The 23,406-nt window shown below is 37.5% G+C and overlaps 1 protein-coding gene across 1 annotated transcript in view; it reads right to left on the minus strand.

Moving 5' to 3' along the window:
- Positions 1–9,192, minus strand: part of EYA4 (EYA transcriptional coactivator and phosphatase 4) — a 298,829-nt gene extending 289,637 nt beyond the window's left edge. The window contains exon 1 of the mRNA XM_067702043.1: positions 8,974–9,192. The gene's annotated coding sequence lies outside the window, so the exon portion shown is untranslated. The remainder of the gene's footprint in view (positions 1–8,973) is intronic.
- Between the last annotated feature and the right edge of the window lie 14,214 nt (positions 9,193–23,406).

The raw sequence follows: 23,406 nt of genomic DNA on the forward strand, positions 1-23,406 counted from the left end.
AGTACCTACTATGTTTTACAAATATATACTTTTTAACCCAGCCTTATCCAGAAGGGATTTTAATTGCACTCATGTATTTAAAGACTAGGAATAGAAATCAGCCTTAAAATTATCAAATAAATTAACTTATGCTCTGTTCTCTTTGATAGATAAAGTATACATAATATAAAATTTACCATTTTAATCATTTTAAGTGTATACCGTTCGGTGACATTAAGTACATTTACACTGTTGTGCAACCATCACCACCGTCCATCTCCAAAACCATTTTTATCTTCCTAAACTGCAACTCTGGACCCATTAAAAAATGACTGCTCAGGGCTTCCCTGGTGGCGCAGTGGTTGAGAGTCCGCCTGACGATGCAGGGGATGTGGGTTTGTGCCCGGGTCCGGGAGGATCCCACATGCCGCGGAGCGGCTGGGCTCGTGAGCCATGGCCGCTGAGCCTGCGCGTCCGGAGCCTGTGCTCCGCAACGGGAGAGGCCACAACAGTGAGAGGCCCGCGTACCGCAAAAAAAAAAAAAAGACTGCTCATTATCCACTCGTGCCGGTACCAGAAAGTACATTCTACTTTCTGTCTCAATAAATTTGACTAATCTGGATACCTCATATAAGTGGAATCACACAAAATTTGTCCTTTTGTAGCTGGTTTATCACTGAGCATGGTATCTTCAGGGTTCATTCATGTTGTAGCTTGTGTCAGAATTTTCTTCCTTTTTGAGGAATAATGTCCCATTGTATGCATATACACATTTGCTTATTCATTTATCCATCAGTGGACACTTGAGTTGCCTCTACCTTTTGGCTATTGTAAATAATGCTGCTATGAACATGGGTGTACAAATATCTCTTAAAGCTCCTGCTTTCAATTCTTTTGGATATATACTTGGAACTGAAATGTCTGGGTTCTTTACAATATATTTTTAGTAAGTTCTCAAATCTACCCATGGGCTTATTTCATATTTTAAAGATGGTTGTCGCTGTTTTGAGGGATGCAGTATCACCATATCCTCCCCCTAGAATCTTCAGGGTCAACACATTTCCTTTCCATGTCTCCTTGCCCTGGAAGAGTTGATAAGATTTCTTACAAAACAATGAAAAGAAATTTCTTAAGATAGTTGACTATTCTTGACCTATTTATAAATTCTGAACATTCATTTTGCTTAAGGAGACTTAAGATTTAGTTTTTGAAGAATTAAATAAAGCTGGAAGAAATTTGAAAAAATTCCAAAATGTGTTCACTCCCAGCTTTGGTGTAGAGCCTCATCGTGATTCAATGGAACTCTCTTCTACTGCAGATCTCCGAAGACAAAATTTTAAAGCCTTCCTCATCAGTCTCTTCTGTTCAAGTTGCTCTCAAGAGTAGATTCTACATACCTAAATGGCATCTAACTTGGCTGTCACTCTTCCTACTCTGCTCCTTCCCCAGCCCCTTTATTCACTCCTTTCCATCCTGAACTCCACATCCCTCCCAAAATACACACACTGACACTTGGAAATTTGGCATCATGTTGTCTCTTGTTGGAAGTCCTTCCTGAGCTGCCAGGATAATTACAATTTCTTTGTCTGAAAAATTAAGGGAAATATTTCCTTCTTCCATTGGTTCATTATGAGAACTCAATATAAAAACATATGCTTATGCACAATTGAAGGCACATGGTAAGTTCTCTACAAATACTGGTTGTTGTTACCAATGAAAACAAACTAATAGGGGATGAAAAACAGTTGCTTTAAATCTTTATATTAAAGTTATCTACGTGTAAAATAAATTATTATTTTACCATTTAGGCAAACCTTATTTTCAATTTTCTTTTCTAATAAATTTACTTTCTTAGTTTTTACTCATCCTAAGCTCTCTTCCTTAAATTGTCACAGAAGTATCCTCATCTACTTCAGCTGTACAGCCCTAAGGTCAGATATGATTTCCAAGTCTGAAAATGAAAAATGTCAAATATAATTAATTGGAGATGGGAAAGGAGAGATGTTCATTTATATTAATTAACTCTTTTCCATTTTTATGGTGCTTGTTGTCTGGTAACCTGGTGATATTGTCCTTCTTAGCCTTTTTTGAGGGCACAGACCCCCTTGCAAATACGATGAAAAGTTTGGGTTGTCTCTCGCCTCCCAAAAAATGCACACTCACTATTTTACATTAAAATTTGGGAGATGACTAGAGAACGGACTTGAGGATATGGGGAGGGGGAAGGGTAAGCTGTGACAAAGCGAGAGAGAGGCATGGACATATATACACTACCAAACGTAAAGTAGATAGCTAGTGGGAAGCAGCTGCATAGCACAGGGAGATCAGCTCGGTGCTTTGTGACCACCTAGAGGGGTGGGATAAGGAGGGTGGGAGGGAGGGAGATGCAAAAGGGAAGAGATATGGGAACATATGTATATGTATAGCTGATTCACTTTGTTATAAAGCAGAAACTAACACACCATTGTAAAGCAATTATACTCCAATAAAGATGTAAAAAAAAAAAAAAAAGTACAGGTGGGTAGATTCCCAAACAGCTGAGCATAGCATCCAAAGGACGTACACTGGGAGGATGTAAAACTGCAGAAGAAGGGTTTCTAGTGTCATGCCACAAGGCTCTGTCCTTGTTTTCCTCCAAGGACAAGAGGAGGGTCCAGATAAAAAGAGGAATCCCTATTACACCAACATGCCCACTTGCAACCCAGTGCACTCTTTCTCAGAGCTTTTCCCCCATTCTTTGTTCGTATGTGTATTCTCCATGGGACTATATATTCTTTCAGGATGGGGATGGTGCAAGAAAAAAAAATTAAAAAATAAATAAAATAAAATAAAATTGGGGAGATGTATGGATTCCCTTGAATGTTCCAGGAGAGTCCACAGATCCCAGATTAACACTGAGTATTGTGTTATATGAACATAGTAAATCTCGGATTGTTCTATTTTCCTCTGAAATACACTTCAGGTTTTTGGCCCCAATATTTTATCCCATTCTACTACTTCCTGTATTCACTTCCTTACTGTTTTCCAACAGTTAGACCAAGGCTGATTTAACCAAATGCTCTAGACACTGCAGAGAAACGGAGGGAACAGGTAAGGGATTATATGGCTGTGTATAGGACAAGTCATTATCTCTCTTTCCTCATGCTTGTACAACCAGAGTGGGGAAACTCCTCATTAGGCACAAAGATAGTACATTAAAAAAATGTTAAATTCCTTAGTGTATCTGAAAATTCTAAAACATAGGAAAATTAAAGTTTCTAAATTCACATACTAGCTTAGATAATTAACTTCAATCCAGTTTCCTTCTCAAAAAAACGTTTAAACTGCAGAAAACTTTGAGCTAACCTTTTGTGAGGTATTAAAATATATAAAATATATAGATTGGGTAACAATATAATTAAGGCAGGCTAAATTTGATTTATCCAAGGACTTTTACACCAGTGAATGAGAAACATTTCTAGTCTGTATTATTCATATATATATGTATATGTATATATATACATATACATATATATGTTTATAGGTAATCTGCTTCATTTGAAATAAAAAACCAATACCATTGAGAAGAGAGGAAACATACAAGATACTTCCCCCACAAGATGAACAAGGCAATTTAATTCAGAATCAAATACATTGGTTACAAAAAAGCCCTAACAATTTCATCCTAAGGTGCTTTAATTTTAACCTTGTTCTATATTAATTGCAACTTTAACTTTGATTTTACCGTAATTGACCTTATATCATTACGTTTGATTGGCTGTGCCTTATTCTCCGATACTCAGGAAGTCCTCAATGAAGTGCTTGCAAATGGTCAAGCATCCTTATTTTTCTACTTGTGTAGATTCAGCAGTTGCAAGTCTGCTGTGCTGTGTATCAGCAACAGCCAGTCAGATGCACCAATACCCCTGAGTAACAGACATTTAGAGTTGTTGGGGACTCAAGGTATCACTGAGTAGGATCTTGACAATAAGAATGAGAACGTAAGGAGATTGCTTCCAGTCAAGTTGCAGAATAACTGATGAACAGAGGGGAAGAAAGAAAGAGAGTAATTGAACTGCAAATGGTGAGAGATCATCTAATTTCACCTGCTTATTCTATAAATGAAAACATGAAGTAACTGATTACTCTTAGATTAGGACTGGGGACATGGTTTACAGGGAAAATTAGTCATCTGAGACTCAAGAAACCTGAATTCCAGACTTAATGCCATTAATATTGGGCAAGATAGTTTTTCTGTGTCTCAGTTGCCACAAATGTTAAATGAGAGGATTGGGTTAGAATTCCATGATGCTAATCTTTAATGAGGCTGTTTTAATTCCCAGGCTAATACTATTTCTTCTGAACATTGAATTCTAAATATGAGCATAGTAAATGGTGGTCTTTACCATCAGGTTAACCTCAGGAAGTCCTGGTTACAGTAATAATTATAATTATTACTCAATTCATGTTAACTATCATGGGACAGATAATGTGATGTGTCCTTTAAAATATATTAGATAAGTTATACTTTTTAAAGTTATTAAGCAAATTCAATTTTTTCATTTTTAACAATAGACACAATTATTTATTTTTAGAAATATATTAAGCACTTACTGAGTATCACCCACATTTTCTGGTCCTGAAGTACAGCAGTAAACAATAGAAAAGAGGACCCTCTCCTCAAGGATAGACAATTGACAATGTTTAAATAAAAAAATAAAGATAATCTCAGAGTGTGATAATTTCTTTTAAAGAAATAAAACAGTGATTTTTATAGAGAATATTGGGTGATGTGACTGTGGGTTGCGAAGAGGTTGTTATAGATTGGACGGTCACTTACAAAAGGGAGAAACCTGGGCTAAAGCATGTATCATGAGAACAAATCAGTTATGCTGAGAGGCACAAAGATAGGGAGATGCAAAATTCATACAGAAGGAATGAGCTTGCCCTTCAAGGAACAGAAGGAAGGTCAGTGTGTCTAGATATGGGACAGGCAAGGGTCAGCTTGGAGAACAAGAGTTTCCACTGAAATATTATACATCTATAGCAAGTAAGAGCTTTTAAACATTGATATAAATGTATCCAAGGGGAATTTTTGCTTAAAATCCAAACTGACTCTAGATACTTCTGCTTTCTACAGGGTGTGAGTGTGGGGTGAGTGGCGTGCACTTGTGTTGTAAGTGTGTGTCTGTGTGTGTGTTGGGGGCATGAATATTTCTTAAGGGTGGAGTAAAAGTTTTCTGTACTCCTCACTTCCCCTTGTAGAGATTGGTGAAGGACAGAGAAAGCGTAATACCTAGAGTAGATGTTTAGAAGACGACTTAGTGAGTCTTTACATGTGCCCTGGAAACTCAGAGCTGAGTTGGAGGTTGGTTAGAGAGAAGAGGAATTATCCTACAAAGGAGAAGAAGGTGTTCAGTCCATGTGATATATGACTTGGGTCAACATACTTTTAAGTAGAGAAATCACCAATATGAAGAATTGTGTGTGTTAACTGCCTTAGTCTTGCCAAGCTTTCAGTAAAGTCAGCCACACTGAAAGCTAACTTTTTGTGAGCAGATTTGCATTTTTTTTTTGAAGGAATGAAGGAAAAGGGCTGAGTTCCATGTTTGAATTGATGCAGAGCAGAAAGGATGGGACTGATACGGAGTGAGACTCAGAATCCTGTGAAATCTGGAACTTGAGGCCAGAAGAGACCATGAAAATATATGTCCCCCAGGAATGCACAGAATCTTAGGAAGACAATTGGGGTGGGCTGGAGCTGGCATGTAAGTTATAATTACTTATTTGTGCATTCATTTTCAGTATCACATCACTGTGAGAAAAAAATAATTGGAGGACGGAGAGGGAGAGACTGACTCCTTTCTTAGAAACTATAAGCATTCACGATGCCAAAACATCCAATTAGTGAGAAAAAAAAAGTCAAGTTAGTGTTTAATATGAAGTCCAAATAGTTGGCTGATTGGATAAGTTTTTCACTTTCCAACCCCTTGTTATGGCATAACATAGACACAGTTCAAAAATAAACATTTAACAGTAGACCTACATTTACTTTATTACAAATTCTGAGAAATGCATAAGCATGTTCTTAGTTTTATCAGCAAGAATCCATGCGAATGACTTGTCCCATTTGCTCTGGGATTCTGGAGTCTTAAGTGGGCCAAAGTTTTGAAGTGTTGAAAGATATTATAAAGGACTTACAAGTATTCAGCTGGTCAGACTGCTCAATTAACTGAACATTTATAAACCTCAAAATTTTGACAGAGCATGATTCATGTAGGAATGACCCTTAGACAACAGAAGGCTTTATTGTAGGTAAGCTTGAGAGAAAGCATACAAGGCAATGTGATTTGAAGGAAATACAAATGGAATGTAGGGAGAAAGTAAAATTGAATTTAGAGGCATGGACTGCACTCTTAAAAAAGGAAATTGTTGAAACATATAGCTGATATATTTTTAATAACAGGATGTTTTAAAAACACGTTTACTTCAGAATATTCAAGACATTCATGTATGGGACATAGATACCATAAAAAATACAACATAATTAATATCTAGTTAAAATCTAGGCAACCCACACTAACTCATATTACAAATCTAAATTAATAACCCACACTAACTCATATTACAAATCTAAATTAATAAGTATTTGTAAAACAAAGTAACAGGGTTGGGGGAGTAAGAAGTAAAATGTCAGCTAAAAATCCTAAATCCATAGCATTTTAGCTTCTCTTTTTTTCCATATAACCTATGGGCTGCTTATATTCTGAAGAGTATTTTGAAGAAGTATTAATTCAAAGGTATAACTTAGAATAATATTTTTACCACTAAAATATATCAAATTTTAATTAAGAGGGTTTTATTAGCTTTCTAAAGGGGAAACAAAAGATGATGCCTTCATCTAAATAAAAATATTACTTTCGGGCGTGTGCAGTTTTTTTTAAAACTTGAAGTTAATACTACGTAGAAATTCACTTTGGAGAAAGAAACATCAGATTCTAAAGTATGCTTAATACAAGTCCGTAGAATAAATACAAAATTTTCTTCTCATTTAGAGCCTATTATGTACATATTATACTGGTGCAACTCTTTTTTTTTTTCTTTTCTTTCCTTTCCTTTTCTTCCTTTCTTCTTTCCTTCCTCTCTTCCTCCCCCTCCCTTCCTTTCTCTCTCTCTCTCCCTCCCTCTCTCTTTCTTCCTAGAAGCACAAATCTGCTCATATTACCAGGAAAAAAAAAAAAATCATGGAACAAGAGGCAAGTAAACAATTTCTCCCAGAGGAAAAAGAAGACAACAACAACAATTAAACAACAACAACAAAAAGCTTATAACTACTTCTCTCCAAGGAGGAGTAGCACATGCACACACACGATACCCAGGATCACGTCAGCCTCACGACATCCTGCGCAGTATAAAGAACAGGTACTGGTACCCTTACGCCTTGAAATGTTTCTAGGAGAGTGGCTATGCCATGCCTGAGAGGAGGGCTGCCAGGGAGTAACTTTCCTCTTCTCCCAATCCCACAGCCCTGAGAAAGTGAACCTGAACCACCGGGTGCACAGGGGTCAGCTCTCAGCGTGTCCAGTGCCCAGTGTGAGACGTGGCACTTGACCTGCCATTGGGGGCCCCAGCTCCTTTGGGACTCTGATCAGGGAGGGGAGCGGGGCACTCCCTGGCACACCTGCATCCTCCTGGCCACTTAGATGAGCTGCCCATCTGTGGTTCAGGAGCGCCAGGAACAGTATAGGTGGGTGATTAGATTTTCCACACTTACTGCTCCCATTTTATAGATGGACAACCAGAATGAGGACGCAGCACAAGGAACTCTGACTATACCAAGTTAGCAAGAGGTGAAAACAGGACACAGTCCTTTAAATTCAGAACTCATTACTTCCTCACAACTGCTGCTTACTTGTTAAAGGCATAGTAAAGTAGTATTCCTGCTTATCAACTTTTCTAAAATAAATATGAAAAAATTAGCAATGAAAAACCAATAAGGAAACAAAAAGGAAGTAGTTTAGACTTTTTTCCCCTCTTTACTTATTTAGTCATTTCCCCCTGAACACTATTAAGCAAGAAACAATTTTTATAGACTAGAATACTAATTCTTGACGAATTGTTTATACAAACTATGAATGTACACTTTAATATTCTTGTGCTTATTTGGTCCTCATTACAACTCTGTAGAGTAGATTATTATTATTAATTATCCTCATTTTATAGATAACGTGAAGTTCAAAGAAAATAATTGATCAAAAATCCAACTGCTGAACAGACTACAGTTAATATTTAAATACAGAACTTCTGGCTCTAAATTACATTGCATTTCCTTTAATCATGCACCTATAACTCTAAGAAGCGACATAACTGCTTTTCTAAGACATAATTTATTGTAAAACCTGTTATTGACTAAATAGAGACACATACTAAACATACAATTCTTGAGTAATTTTCAGATACCTTACAAAAATGTATCCGTGCACTGAAGATCATTGTTTACACATACAAAATACTATGTTTCAATGTTCGCAATTTGAGTGACCCAATAAATCAGAAAAAGATCATACTTCAACATCTTAGACATTCACTATTAATTTCTTAACCCTTTTCTTTATACATTTTTTTTCTTTTTATGGTTTGAAGAATGAGAACACCTGTCAAGAAATTTAGCCATTACAAGAAAAACTGAATTAAAAGAAGAAAAGAAATCGGGAGCAAAAGAGAAAGAGAAATCTAACAATAGTACTAGGTGGTTGTTGTTTTTTTTTAAAATCATGTTGATTTAGTAGAGGAAAATAATGAAATACTGTGCTCTATGGGTGCAAATATCATTCGTATGATATATGTCATTTATAAATATTATTTGTACAAGAATGAGCTAAAATTGGCATTGGCTAAAAATGTTTAGATTAAAAACAAAAACAAACGTGACATACATTATTACTGATCGAAGATATAATTAAAGTGCAGAACACAGTTAATTGGCAAGCATGAAAAAATTCGCAAATTACTTACAAGGACAAGTTAAGCCCTGTGGAGGCTTCTGCTGTCTGCTTCTCTGTGAGATATTCGTTGGCACCGTATAGATTTTTTTGCCCTTCTGCTAAATGCTCCATGACTTTCTTAGTAAGACTGAATGTAAGTTATTCTTATCGAATATCAGAACTGTCATAATTATCATTTTTAGGATCATTCAAATTAATTACAACTTCAAGCAGTGACACAGACTAAAATAGCAAGAGCTGCTGGTGATCTAAAACTACTCAGAGTGTGTCCCAGCCAGTACTTGGCCAGGAGCACATGTCACTTAAAAAAAGCACATAACCCTTTAGACCCAACAGTCAATTAAGGCCTTGGTAGAAATGTCAACCATAAGAATGAAAAGGCCTTTCAATTATTTACACACAATTTTCCTCTAATTAGTGAGACTTGATTTTAATTTTTTTCCCCTTCTTTTCTCAAACAGGACCACATGGGATCAAGTTTAGTGGGCATCTGCTTTGTTAAAGAAAGAGAGAAAATGAGAAAATCAGAGCAAGTGAGAAAGAGAAAGAGAGACACAGACAGGTAGTTTTTCTTGTCAGTCATACCCTAGGGTTCTTACAGAGATGGGGTGAGTAAATGCCTGTCAGCTTAGCAGTCTTTAAAAGTTTGTAAAGAACTTTGCTAGGGGCTGTGCTGATGGTGTAAAACAATAAGACACTTTCAGGAGGATCTGGCAAACAAAGTATAAGCATAATCAGAGTCTGGTGTTGCAAGCTACCGATGCCTGGGTGGAATAAGAAGTGAGGTCCTCTGTCTACCTTTATTTGATTGTTGTGTTGCTTGCCAACTAAGTATAATAAGACTTTTAAAAAATGTTGATTTAAGTATACCATAGTCAAAAGAATATCTTTAACTTACATTGTAAAGCAATTTCAAAAGGATTTTGAAATATTTGAATAGAACTGACTGTGGAAAAAGATAAGTACTATCTAATCTCTAATATCAGTCTGTAGGTGGAGTATCTTTGGGACATGGTTTGGGAAAACTTTCGTAAGAATGAATGCATTTCATTTTTTATTCCATTAAAAATGACAATAATAATATAATACAATTTCATTTTGCTGAAATTCTAGTTTTACTTCTAGATTTGAGAATATCAGCCTCTCGAGAAAACCACATTAAGTGTCCTTCTAGCTGCATTAACTCCCTAATGTAACTTTTAAAAGTGTTTTAGGTCATCAAGTTATGAAAAGAGGCTTGGACTCATTTACACATTTAAAAGTTTAATTTAAAAATACATTAACTTTTAGAGCTTGATTTACTTGTATTTATTCATTTAAAAATGTTAACTTGGAATCTGCACATGGGGATTTCCAAATGAGGTAGCAAGCATATGCTATTTCTTCAGCAGTGTTTACACCACGCTAACGATAAGAAAGAGTTGCCACTCTAAAAGGAAACATGAAGAATTCTAAAAGAAAACACGAAGCATTCACAGTTTTGTTTCCATTTATCCTGACACTATTATATAAAACAAGCTATCTAAACTTTCTTAAAATCCAAATGTGTGATAACAAGAGTCCAACAGTGCCTTCAGTCTTCCACATGTGGCTCTAATTCAAATAAGAAGCAACTTCACAAGCCAAATGCAGGTAACTATCCCAAGAAATCCCCCTGAATTTCCTGTATCGTGATATGAAGATAGACCCAGACCAAATCAGAAAACCCAAACCCAAGACCAAAATACCCAGGTAGAGTCAGAACTTACACGGAACAGCTTCTGCTAAGATTCTTTGTTTTCATGGGATAGAACAAAGAATTCCATTAATTTGGTTGTCTGGGCGGGAAAGCAGACTCTCAAGAACCAAGCATGTTCATAGTTTGTAAGGAATGGTAATGACTCTCTCTTCCTACTTTCTCACATCCTTAGGTTGAGCCACTATGAAGAAGTGTAAAAATACTGTAGAGAAACAACTCAATCTGGAAGTAGGCAGAGAGGGTCTTTAACTTGAAAACTTATATCCCAGGAGATTCACAGTGTTTTTCAATACAATAGGCTCCAGTGCCACCCCCAAGCTTATGTAACCTCACAAGGGGCCACAGCTTCCAATAGACATTGTGAAGAACAGGTCTACCGGTTCAGACAGCCTCTTCTCTCAAGTTCCAAGAAGAGTTGCTCACATGTTTTCTGTTTCCTTTCTTCCATCAGCCACTTCTAGGTGAAAGAGATTTTTCCCCAGTCCTAAAGCTGTCAACTAAATAATTCTCAACTCCTCTATTCCTACCATATAAGTGAAATCAAGTGATCACAGTGTCATTCAATACTGGAGTCTTGGGCAACTGTCATTTTACAAGGGTTATAGAATAGCTTCCTTTTAACTAGCCTCTATGATTTATTACATATTCCTCCAATTTAAGTCCATGCTATATACCAGAAAGACTTTGCTAAAATGAAACATTTCCTATTTTCAATTTCCTTTTCTATTTTAAATCGTCTTGGTTCTTCGTTACCTATATCAGTGATTCCAAATACAGTATACACTCCAAAAAATCATAAAATACCCTTTTCCTCAACATACTGTACTTGCTTTTTCTAAAACACCTCCTGAAGAAAGTCTACTAGAGTGGGGATCTTTCTCCCAAACCACTTCAAACCCATTTTTGCAGGAAAAGATGGAGCTGAAAAATTGCCAACCAGTATGAGAAGAGCCAGATTTGGAGAAGGACAAAAGGGATAAAAGAAAGGAAGAACCATGGAAATGGGGAAGAAGGGAGAAGGCAAGATTTCTCTTCCAATTCCAAGGAGATGGTCTTGCAGGTGCCCAATAGCCATGAGTGAGAGGGATAAGGCAGTATGGTCCCTTACAGGGCTGGCTCCTAGGCATGTAATCTGTGCAGCTGCACAGGGTCCCACACTCAGAAGAGCCTCATACTTGGTTTAATATTCTGCTGTCACCATCTTGAAATTCTTCATAATTTTATTTTTGAAATTGAAGAATTATGAAATTCTTCATAATTTTATTTTTGAACTTGTGTTTTACAAGTGAAATCTAATGAGACAATTGGGCACTCGAGAGCACACATAACTCAGTATGTGTGTCCACTGTTCCTTGCCACCCTGAGAACACAGAATTTGTGTGGACTCACAATGTGTGGGAGTTCATTGAGACTCAAGTGAGTACAAGCTAAACGTGTTATGTCTAGACCTTAGTGGGCAGGGATGCTGACAGCCCCAAGCAGCCGTGCTTTCCCTTAGAACAAGAACATGCTTTGAACGCAGAAAGAAAGCAATGATGTTCTAAGAAACTCAATGACCAGAGAACCCTCTCATATCTTTTCTTACTAATGTTACTTCCCTGAATTAGCCAACCACTTTTGCTAGAAATGATGACATAGAAGCAAAGGGAAAAATGGGGCAACCCATAGGTCTTTTTCCTTTTAGTCTTTCCTTAAGCCAAAGGTCAAGACCATTGGTAAGCCTAAATGTCCACTGACAGATGACTGGATAAAGAAGATGTGGTGTATATATACAATGGAATATTACTCAGCCATAAAAAAAGAATGAAATAATCCCATTCACAGCAACATGAATGAACCTAGAGATTACACTAAGTGAAATAAGTCAAACAGAGAAAGACAAATATCATATGATATCACTTACTGTGGAATCTAAAAAAATATTGATACAAATGAACTTACTTACAAAACAGAAATAGACTCACAGACATAGAAAACAAACTTAAGGTTACCAAAGTGGAAAGCGGGGGGAGGGATACATCTGGAATTTCAGATTAACAGACACAGACTACTATATGTCAAATAGATAAACAACAAGGATGTACTGTATAGCACAGGGAACCATATTCAATATCTTGTAATAACCTATAATGGAAAAGGATATGAAAAAGAATATATATATATATGTATAACTGAGTCACTTTGCTGTACACCTGAAACACTGTAAATCAACTATACGTCAATAAAAAAATTAAAAGAAAGAATGTGTGCATCTTTGGACAAAGAAAATAAAAACAGTTGTGTTTTGTGCAGTGTTTTCACATATATTCTTACCAAAAATGCACGTATGAGCTATGAATTGTGTAATTTTGGTGATTACACGTACGAGTCAAATGCTCTTATATTTACGCCTAAAAATGGCACTGTACCATATAAAGATGAATGGCAAACATCATATTAATAATTAAAATTATTAATTTTTCTTTACTTAAAACATTACTTAAAGCAAATTTTAAAAACACCATAGCAAGCTGAAGAAACAAAAAAAGGCTTTCTGTTTTAAGACACACATAGCACATTTTCTTGCTTTTTGAACAAGCACCCACCCCATTTTCACTTTGCACTGGGCCCGACAAATTCCGTATCTGGCCCTGCCACTTCGTTACCTCCAACTCCCATTTTGGATTCCATAGTTGCAATGAGTTTATTACTCAGACTTTAAGTAAAGGCTACTTGATAGATCCTTCTTTACCTTGTGGCTTGAAAAATTAGTTCTAGGACCAGTTGAGGTATGAACTACATACTCCCTTTCTTCCACAACTGTGATATAGTCAGAATCATGGCTGGTGGAGAGCCAAAAGAGTGGTTCAACCCCTGAGAAAAATTCTCCTAATCTGTCATCTTTTCAACAATTTTTAAAGGTAATATATTCTCATAACAGCTGTTAGGACACTGGGGAAAAGTTGCCTGAGGACCCCCTGTGAAACACTCAATTGAAATATCAAAGTTCAGAATATGAGGTATACGGAAGCCGGCCTGGGCTTCCTTTCTGTACAGGCAGTTTCTTGAGTACAGAGATGCCAGCACTCACCTCAGTGGCCAGCACAGAGTAGACTCACTGAAGCCCACTTGAGAAAGAAATGTTGAGGCTTCCTTCCCTCGGTCCCATAATTTGCAGCAGATGTAACTGAAAATCCTGCCCTCCTTACTTAGCTACCTTTTACTTTTTTTCCTGATAGCAAAAATAGAGGAAAAATAGGTAAAACAACAGAGTTATGCAGATATAATAACAAGAGGGAAAAAAACTATTCTCTCCTTTTAAATTTGGGACCTTTGGCCTTGCTAAGGACCAGGAGTGATTGGCAGGCAGGGGCTTGAGCAGAATTGCTCTGCCAGCTTAAAGAGAAGGGAGAGGAAGGGAAAGGAGAGGAGAGGAGAGGGGAGGAGAGAGGAAGGGAGGAGAGGGGAAGGAGACTGACCTGCAGCCATAGGGAAAGGGAAAGGGGTCGCCTTCCCAGCAGTTCAATAGACAGAGACATTGCAGAAATGTCTAAAGGAGATATTTCAAACGGTGGCTGCTGGTTTTATGATGAAATTCTCTCTTAGCTTCACCTGAACATGAGATCTACTTTCTTGCTAATGTGTTGATGGAAGTGGATTTGCATATGTGAGGAAGGCTGGGGTAAAGACTGCAATGGAGGGGGTGGGGGGAAGGGGGGGGCTTTGGATGGAAACTCCTAGAAGAGAACTAGGGAACAGCTGACACCAGTTTGAGTTACACAGATTTTAAAAGATTGTCTTTAGCATTTAAGAGGGTAGGAAAATTAGCTAATTTTCCATTTGATATTCTCCGTCTTCCTGATAACTTCTGGCTCTTCAACTTGACTTCTTTCTGGGCACAGAATCCATTTCCCTCATTCCTTGGTCCCTCTCCAAAGGAAAGAACTAACTCCGGTGTCTCCAGTTTTACCATCTAGCATTTTGTCCAGCAAGTGGACTCCTTGGAAAGATGATAAAAGAGAAATGTCAGTGGGGATATGTGGCCAAGGCAGAGAACATTTTTGTTATAAGGGGAAAGCCTGTTTCCCAGGCCACCCTCAATGACCTATTTGCTCAGCTCTAAGTATAGAACCCCAGGGCTTTCCTCACACCTGACCCTGACACTGCCAGCTCTGGGAGACTGAGCCTCTACTCTAATCTAACCTAAACTCTACGTGTAATAAACAGTATGCCCCAGCCATTCTTTCAAAATATTAGCATTTTTTCTTAACACATGATGCTAATGATATATTGTTAGTATAAAATATTTGCTGCTCCCTATAAGTTACTAGGTTTAAACTTCAATTTCCATTATGATTCATAAGTGGGGGAAAAAGATTTTCTGGGGCTGCCTCTGTGTTTTGGACCTTGGCATAGAGTGTCTCAGCTCTGAGAAACTTATTTTCTGGACTGAGCAGCCAGGAGTGGTCACTTGCCTCGTGGAGATGAATCACTTTTGGCTCCAAATGGAAAGCATAGCTAATTACTCACAGTCCTAGTCTTACGTTGAGTCATGGTACAGTGGCCTTCAAGCCCCAGAGACCTCACCTGTCCCTGTGGCCTGAAGAAACCATTTGTGGTTTTGATCATGTATGTTTCTCCTCTGCGTCCAGTTTCCCCTTTCTGGTCAATCCATCACATTTGGACAAAGTCGGCTTTCTACAACACAAATTATATAGTGTTATTCCCTGCTCAGAAACCTTCCAAGCCTCCCTAATGCTTTCAGAAGAATCCAAACACCTTAGCATAGTATTCAAGGCCCTTCACTATCAGAACTCAACCTTCCTATCTGGTACTTTCTCTCCCTGCGCCTCCCCTCACCTATCCATCCCTGACCCTCCTTTAAATATATTTTTTAATACTCCAGGAATTCTAGTTAGTAGTTACTCATGGGATCAGGAATATTCATTCACTCGTTAACTTAGCATTGGCCATGAAGCCTTACTTCTTTATTCTTGTACTGATGTAAGGAGAAGAAATTGGTTGAATGCTACCCATTCAGCCAAATGTTGTTTATACAATTATTATGGGAGTCATTTGGGACATTTGATTAAAATGCTGATTGTTTAGCACTACCTCAGACCTGAATCAGAATCTTTGGAAATGGAATAAGACAATCTGAAGGTTTAGTAAGTTACTCACGTCTATTTGGTACGCCCTAGAGTTTGAGTACTCCATGCATTTGACAGTAAAAGCAATAGCATTTGCCTTATTAATCATACTATCTGTTTTATCTCAATGATTTCTATGCCACTCAAATATTACTATCCTGCCAATGCCTACCATACATCATATCCTGTGTAGGACATACATTGCCTAGAACAGACAGAGTTCTTCAGGTCTTATTATTGACTGAACAGGAAAGAAAGGCTGAAACATACCTATATGTATTCCAAAAATTAAAGGAAATGTGCCAGAATGCTGAGGTTTTGCTGGGATTCTGTGACTAGAACTGGAAATGTTTGATCTTGGAAGGCCTCAGGGAGATAGATTGTTTTGAGGAGAAGAAAATCAATTCCAACTTTGGAAAATGAACAAAAACAAAATGTGGAAGATTCAAGAACCCTGATCAAGTTAAGAGTCCATCTTAGTGTGTGATGGGAAAAGAGAGAAGTTAGACATGGAGAAGAAAGTGAGCCTTAGTAGGCAGAAAGACAGAAGCAAATAATTAGAAGATTTTGATAGGGACTTTATTCAACAATTATTTATTAGATATGATCTGAGCATTGATATAGTTCCAAGAAATGTGAATCATTCAGTGACAATAACTGAAGTTCAGTCAACAATTATTTACATATACACTCAGCTGACTCTCAATATCCCTCCCACCCTTCCTCTTCTGAGGAGAGGAATTTTCTTTCATTCAAGGGGTGGGCCAGTCTGGCCAAAGTTAACCCATTCTCTCTTGTCAATTGTTGCTTCTGATCCAATTCTGGACAATGAGATAAGAGTAAATGTTTGCTGGAGGTTAATAAAGGTACAGGAAACCAATTTCTCTTTCCTGTTGGACAGGAAGAAAGAAGCATATGACCTCAATTTCTGACACGAGGGGAGCTAGTTTTGGATGAAACCAACACTGTTGTTGAAGGTAAAGAGATATGGAAAGAACATGCTGGATTAACCATCCCAGAAGCCAGCACTACCTTTGGTTGTTTTCTTATATGAACTAATCCATTTCTTTACTGTTTAAGCTTGAATATCTTTCCCCAGTATTATTGAGAAATGATTGATAGACATCATCATAGAAGTTTAAGACATACAGCATTATGGTTTGATTTACATATATTGTACTGAATAGTTTTACTGACAACCAAATACATCTTAACTGACATGCATCCATTGCAATTTCTATATCTCGCATTTGATCCTCAACAACCTCATTCAGGAGAATATTCCCTGCTAATAAAAATGGAAAAGAAAAAATTTAAAAATGAAGAAAATGCCAGAAAGTTTTTACCAAAATCCAATCATGAGTCTTGGGATTTAGAAATATACAGAATGGAAGCAAGCTAACAGTCACTGAGCATCTCCTGTATGCCCATTACTCCAAGAACGTCACAGGTTATCTAATTTTAATTTTTATAATTCTATGAGTTTGATATTATCACCCTTGTTTTACAGGTGAGTAAACTGAAGTTCAGAGAGTTTAAGGAATTCATCCGAAGTCACAATGTGCTTTGAATATGGATTCAAACTTGGATTTTTGGTCACACATGCTATGCTCTTTCCACTTCACCACAAGCTGCTACTTGTGTGAAGCAGTAGTTTGCTTATGACTGAGACCTCACTCATAAGCATTTCTTATGAGTGAGGTCTCAAAAAGGAATGATCATCATGGCTTGGTTATGTGAAAACCTAAATAAGAGAACATTAGAAGATGCTGAGTCTTTGTGACTGCAGTGATAGGGTGGTAATGGTGAAAGTCATGAAACATTGAGGAATAAAGCTCTGAGAAAGGGTAACTAAATTGATATTAGCAAGAACCTCAAAGGCAGAGTTAAGGTGAATATTTGGTAGTTACTAGCATATTGTACAGGAATCACAAATGAATTACTGAGGAAGTTCAGTGAAGGATATGAGAAAAGGAGGAAACAGCAAAACAGGAAATAGGAGACTGGTTCAAGATGGCACAGTACAAGGACGTGCTCTCACTCCCTCTTGAGAGACCACCGGAATCACAACTAACTGCTGAACAGTCATTGACAGGAAGACACTGGAACTCAGCAAAAAGATGGCCCACATCAAAAGACAAAGGAGAAGCCACACTGAGATGGTAGGAGGGGCGCAATCACAGTAAAATCAAATCCCATAACTGGTGGGTGGGTGACTCACAGACTGGCAAATACTTATACCACACAAGTCCACCCACTGGAGTGAAGGTTCTGAGCCCCACGTCAGGCTTCCCAACCTGAGGGTCCGGCAATGGGAGGAGGAATTCCTAGAGAATCAGACTTTGAAGGCTAGCAAGATTTCATTGCAGGACTTCAACAGGAGTGGGGGAAACAGAGACTCCACTCTTAGAGGGCACACGGAAAGTAGTGTGCATGTTGGGACCCAGGGGAGGGAGCAGTAGCCCCATGGGAGACTGAATCAGACGTACCTGCTAGTGTTAGAGGGTCTCCTGAATGGGCACAGGGTGGCTGTGGCTCACCATGAGGACAAGGACACTGGCAGCAGAAGATCTGAGAAGTACTCCTTGGTGTGAGCCCTCTCAGAGTCAGCCATTAGCCCCAACAAACAGCTGGGTAGGCTCCAGTGCTGGGTCACCTCAGGCCAAAAAACCAACAGGGAGGGAGCCCAGCCCCACACATCAGCAGACAAGTGGATTAAAGTTTTACTGAGCTCTGTCCACCAGAGCAAAACCCAGCTCTAACCACCACCAGACCCTCCCAACAGGAAATTTGCACAAGCCTCTTAGATAGCCTCATCCACCAGAGGGCAGACAGCAGAAGCAAGAACTACAATCCTGCAGCCTGTGGAACAAAAACCACATTCACAGAAAGATAGACAAGATGAAAAGGCAGAGGGCTATGTACAAGATGAAGGAACAAGATAAAACCCCAGAAAAAATAATTAAATGAAGTGGAGATAGGCAACCTTCCAGAAAAAGAATTCAGAATAATGATAGTGAAGATGATCCAGGACCTAGGGGAAAAAATGGAGGCAAAGATCGAGAAGATGCTAGAAATGTTTAACAAAGAGCAAGAATAATTAGAGAACAAACACCTAGAAGAATTAAACAACAAACAAACAGAGATGAACAATACAATAACTGAAATGAAAAATACACTAGAAGAATCAATAGCAGAATAACTGAGGCAGCAGAACGGATAAGTGACCTGGAAGACAGAATGGTGGAATTTACTGCTGTAGAACACAATAAAGAAAAAAGAATGAAAAGAAATGAAGACAGCCTAAGAGACCTCTGGGACAACATTAAACACAACAACATTAGCATTATAGAGGTCCCAGAAGGAGAAGAGAGAGAGAAAGGACCCAAGAAAATATTTGAAGAGATTATAGTTGAAAACTTCCCTAACATGGGAAAGGAAATAGCCACCTAAGTCCAGGAAACGCAGAGAGTTCCAGGCAGGATAAATCCAAGGAGAAACACACTGAGACACATAGTAATCAAACTGACAAAAATTAAAGACAAAGAAAAATCATTGAAAGCAACAAGGGAAAAACAACAAATAACATACAAAGGAACTCCCATAAGGTTAACAGCTGATTTCTCAGCAGAAACTCTAAAAGCCAGAAGGGAGTGGAATGATATATTTAAAGTGACAAAAGGGAAGAACCTACAACCAAGATTACTCTACATGGCAAGGATCTCATTCAGATTCAACAGAAAAATCAAAAGCTTTACAGACAAGCAAACGCTAAGAGAATTCAGCACCACCAGACCAGCTCTATAACAAATACTTAAGGAATTTCTCTAAATGGGAAACACAAGAGAAGGAAAGGACTTACAAAAACAAACCCATAACAATTAAGAAAATGGTAACAGGAACATACATATAATTACCTTAAATGTGAATGGATTAAATGCTCCAACCAAAAGACACAGGCTCACTGAATGGATACAAAAACAAGACCCATATATATGCCATCTACAAGAGACCCACTTCAGACATTGGGAGACATACAACTGAAAGTGAGGGGATGGAAAAAGATATTCCATACAAATGGAAATCAAAAGAAAGCTGGAGTAGCAATACTCATACCAGATGAAATAGACTTTAAAATAAAGAATGTTACAAGAGACAAGGAAGGACACTAATGATCAACAGATCAATCCAAGAAGATATTACAATTATAAATATATACATAGGAGCACTTCACTACATAAGGCAACTGCTAACAGCTATAAAAGAGGAAATCAAAAGCAACACAATAATAGTGGGGGACTTTAACACCTCACTTAAACCAATGGACAGATCATCCAAACAGAAAATTAATAAGGAAACACAAGCTTTAAATGACACAATAGACCAGATAGATTTAATTGATACTTATAGGACATTCCAACCAAAAACAGCAGATTACACTATCTTCTCAAGTGCACACGAAACATCCTCCAGGATAGATCACATCTTGGGTAACAAACCAAGCCTTAGTAAATTTAAGAAATTTAAAATCATATCAAGCATCTTTTCTGATCACAACGCTATGACATTAGAAATCAATTACAGGGAAAAGATGTAAAAAACACAAACACATGGAGGCTAAACAATACGTTGCTAAATGACCAAGAGATCACTGAAGAAATCAAAGATGAAATCAAAAATTACGTAGAGAGAAATTACAATGAAAACACAATGATCCAAAACCTATGGGATGCAGCAAAAGCAGTTCTAAGAGGGAAGTTTATAGCAATACAAGCCTACCTCAAGAAACAAGAAAAAATCTCAAATAAACAATCTAACCTTACACCTAAAGGAACTAGAGAAAGAACAAACAAAACCCAAAGTTAGCAGATGGAAAGAAATCATAAAGATCAGAACAGAAATAAATGAAATAGAAACAAAGAAAACAATAGCAAAGATCAATAAAAGTAAAAGCTGGTTCTTTGAGAAGATAAACAAAACTGGTAAAGCATTAGCCAGATTCATGAAGAAAAAGAGGGAGAGGACTCAAATCAATAAAATTAGAAATGAAAAAGGAGAAGTTACAACAGACACCACAGAAATACACAGCATCCTAAAAGACTACTACAAGCAAGTCTATGCCAATAAAATGGGCAAATTCTTAGAAAGGTATAACCTTCCAAGACTGAACAAGGAAGAAATAAAACATATAAACAGGCCAATCCCAAGTAATGAGATTGAAACTGTGATTAAAAATCTTGCAACAAACAAAAGTCCAGGACCAGATAGCTTCACAGGGGAATTCTGTCAAACATGTAGAGAAGAGCTAACACCCGTCCTTCTCAAACTCTTCCAAAAAATTGCAGAGGAAGGAACACTCCCAAACTCATTCTAGGAGGCCACCATCATCCTGCTACCAAAACCAGACAAAGATACTACATAAAAAGAAAGAGACCAATATCACCGATGAATGTAGATGCAAAAATCCTCAACAAAATACTAGCAAACAGAACCCAGCAACACATTAAAAGGATCATACACCATGATCAAGTGGGATTTATCCCAGGGATGCAAGGATTCTTCAATATATGCAAATCAACCAATGTGATGCACCATGTTAACAAACTGAAGAATAAAAACCATATGATCATCTCCATTGATGCAGAAAAAGCTTTTGACAAAATTCAACACCTGTTTATGGTAAAAACTCTCCAGAAAGTGAGCATGGAGGGAACCTATTTCAACATAATAAAGGCCATATACGACAAACCCACAGCAAACATCATTCTCAATGGTGAAAAACTGAAAGCATTTCCTCTAAGATCAGGAACAAGACAAGGATGTCCACACTCACCACTATTATTCATCATAGTTGTGGAAGTTTTAGCCACAGCAATCAGAGAAGAAAAAGAAATTAAAGGAATACAAATTGGAAAAGAAGAAGTAAAACTGTCACTGTTTATAGATGACATGATACTATACAGAGAGAATCCTAAAGATGCCACCAGAAAACTACTAGAGCTAATCAATGAATTTGGTAAAGTTGCAGGATAGAAAATGAATGCACAGAAATCTCTCACATTCCTATACACTAACAATGAAAAATCTGAAAGAGAAATTAAGGAAACACTCCCATTTACCATTGCAACAAAAAGAATAAAATACCTAGGAATAAACCTACCTAGGGAGACAAAAGACCTGTATGCAGAAAACTATAAGACACTGATGAAAGAAAATAAAGATGATACAAACAGATGGAGAGATACACCATGTTCTTGGAATGGAAGAATCGATATTGTGAAAATGACTATACTACCCAAAGCAATCTACAGATTCAATGCAGTCCCTATCAAATTACCAATGGCATTTTTTACAGAACTAGAACAAAATATCTTAAAATTTGTATGGAGACAAAAAAGACCCCGAATAGCCAAAGCAGTCTTGAGGGAAAAAAACGGAGCTGGAGGAATCAGATTCCCTGACCTCAGACTATACTACAAAGCTACAGTAATCAAGACAATATGATACTGGCACAAAAAGAGAAATATAGATCAATGGAATGTGATAGAAAGCCCAGAGATAAACCCATGAACCTCTGGTCAACTAACCTATGACAAAGGAGGCAAGGATATACAATGGAGAAAAGACAGTCTCTTCAATAAGTGGTGCTGAGAAAACTGGACAGCTACACGTAAGAGAATGAAATTAGAACACTCCCTAACACCATACACAAAAATAAACTCAAAATGGATTAGAGACCTAAGTGTAAGGCCAGACACTATACAACTCTTAGAGGAAAACATAGGAAGAACACTCTTTGACATAAATCACAGCAAAATCTTTTTTGATCCACTTCCTAGAGTAATGGAAATAAAACCAAAAATAAACAAATGGGACCTAATGAAACTTAAAAGCTTTTGCACAGCAAAGGAAACTACAAACAAGATGAAAAGACAACCCTCAGAATGGGAGAAAATACTTGCAAACGAATCAACAGACAAAGGATTAATCTCCAAAATATATAAACAGCTCATGCAGCTCAATATTAAAGAAACAAACAACCCTATCCAAAAATGGGCAGAAGACCTAAACAGACATTTCTCCAAAGAAGACATACAGATGGCCAAGAAGCACATGAAAAGCTGCTCAACATCACTAATTATTAGAGAAATGCAAGTCAAAACTACAATGAGGTATCACCTCTCACCAGTTAGAATGGGCATCATCAGAAAATCTACAAACAGCAAATGCTGGAGAGGGTGTGGAGAAAAGGGAACACTCTTGCACTGTTGGTGGGAATGTAAATTGATACAGCCACTATGGAGAATAGTATGAATGTTCCTTAGAAAACTAAAAATAGAATTACCATATGACCCAGCAATGCCACTACTGGGCACATACCCAGAGAAAACCATAATTCAAAAAGACACATGCACCCCAATGTTCACTGCAGCACTATTTACAATAGCCAGGTGATAGAAGCAAACTAAATGCCCATCGACAGACGAATGGATAAAGAAGATGTGGCACATATATACAATGGCATATTACTCAGCCATAAAAAGGAATGAAATTGAATTATTTGTGGTGAGGTGGA

Source organism: Pseudorca crassidens, chromosome 13 (genome assembly GCF_039906515.1).
Source record: "Pseudorca crassidens isolate mPseCra1 chromosome 13, mPseCra1.hap1, whole genome shotgun sequence".
Taxonomy (NCBI): Eukaryota; Metazoa; Chordata; class Mammalia; order Artiodactyla; family Delphinidae; genus Pseudorca; species Pseudorca crassidens.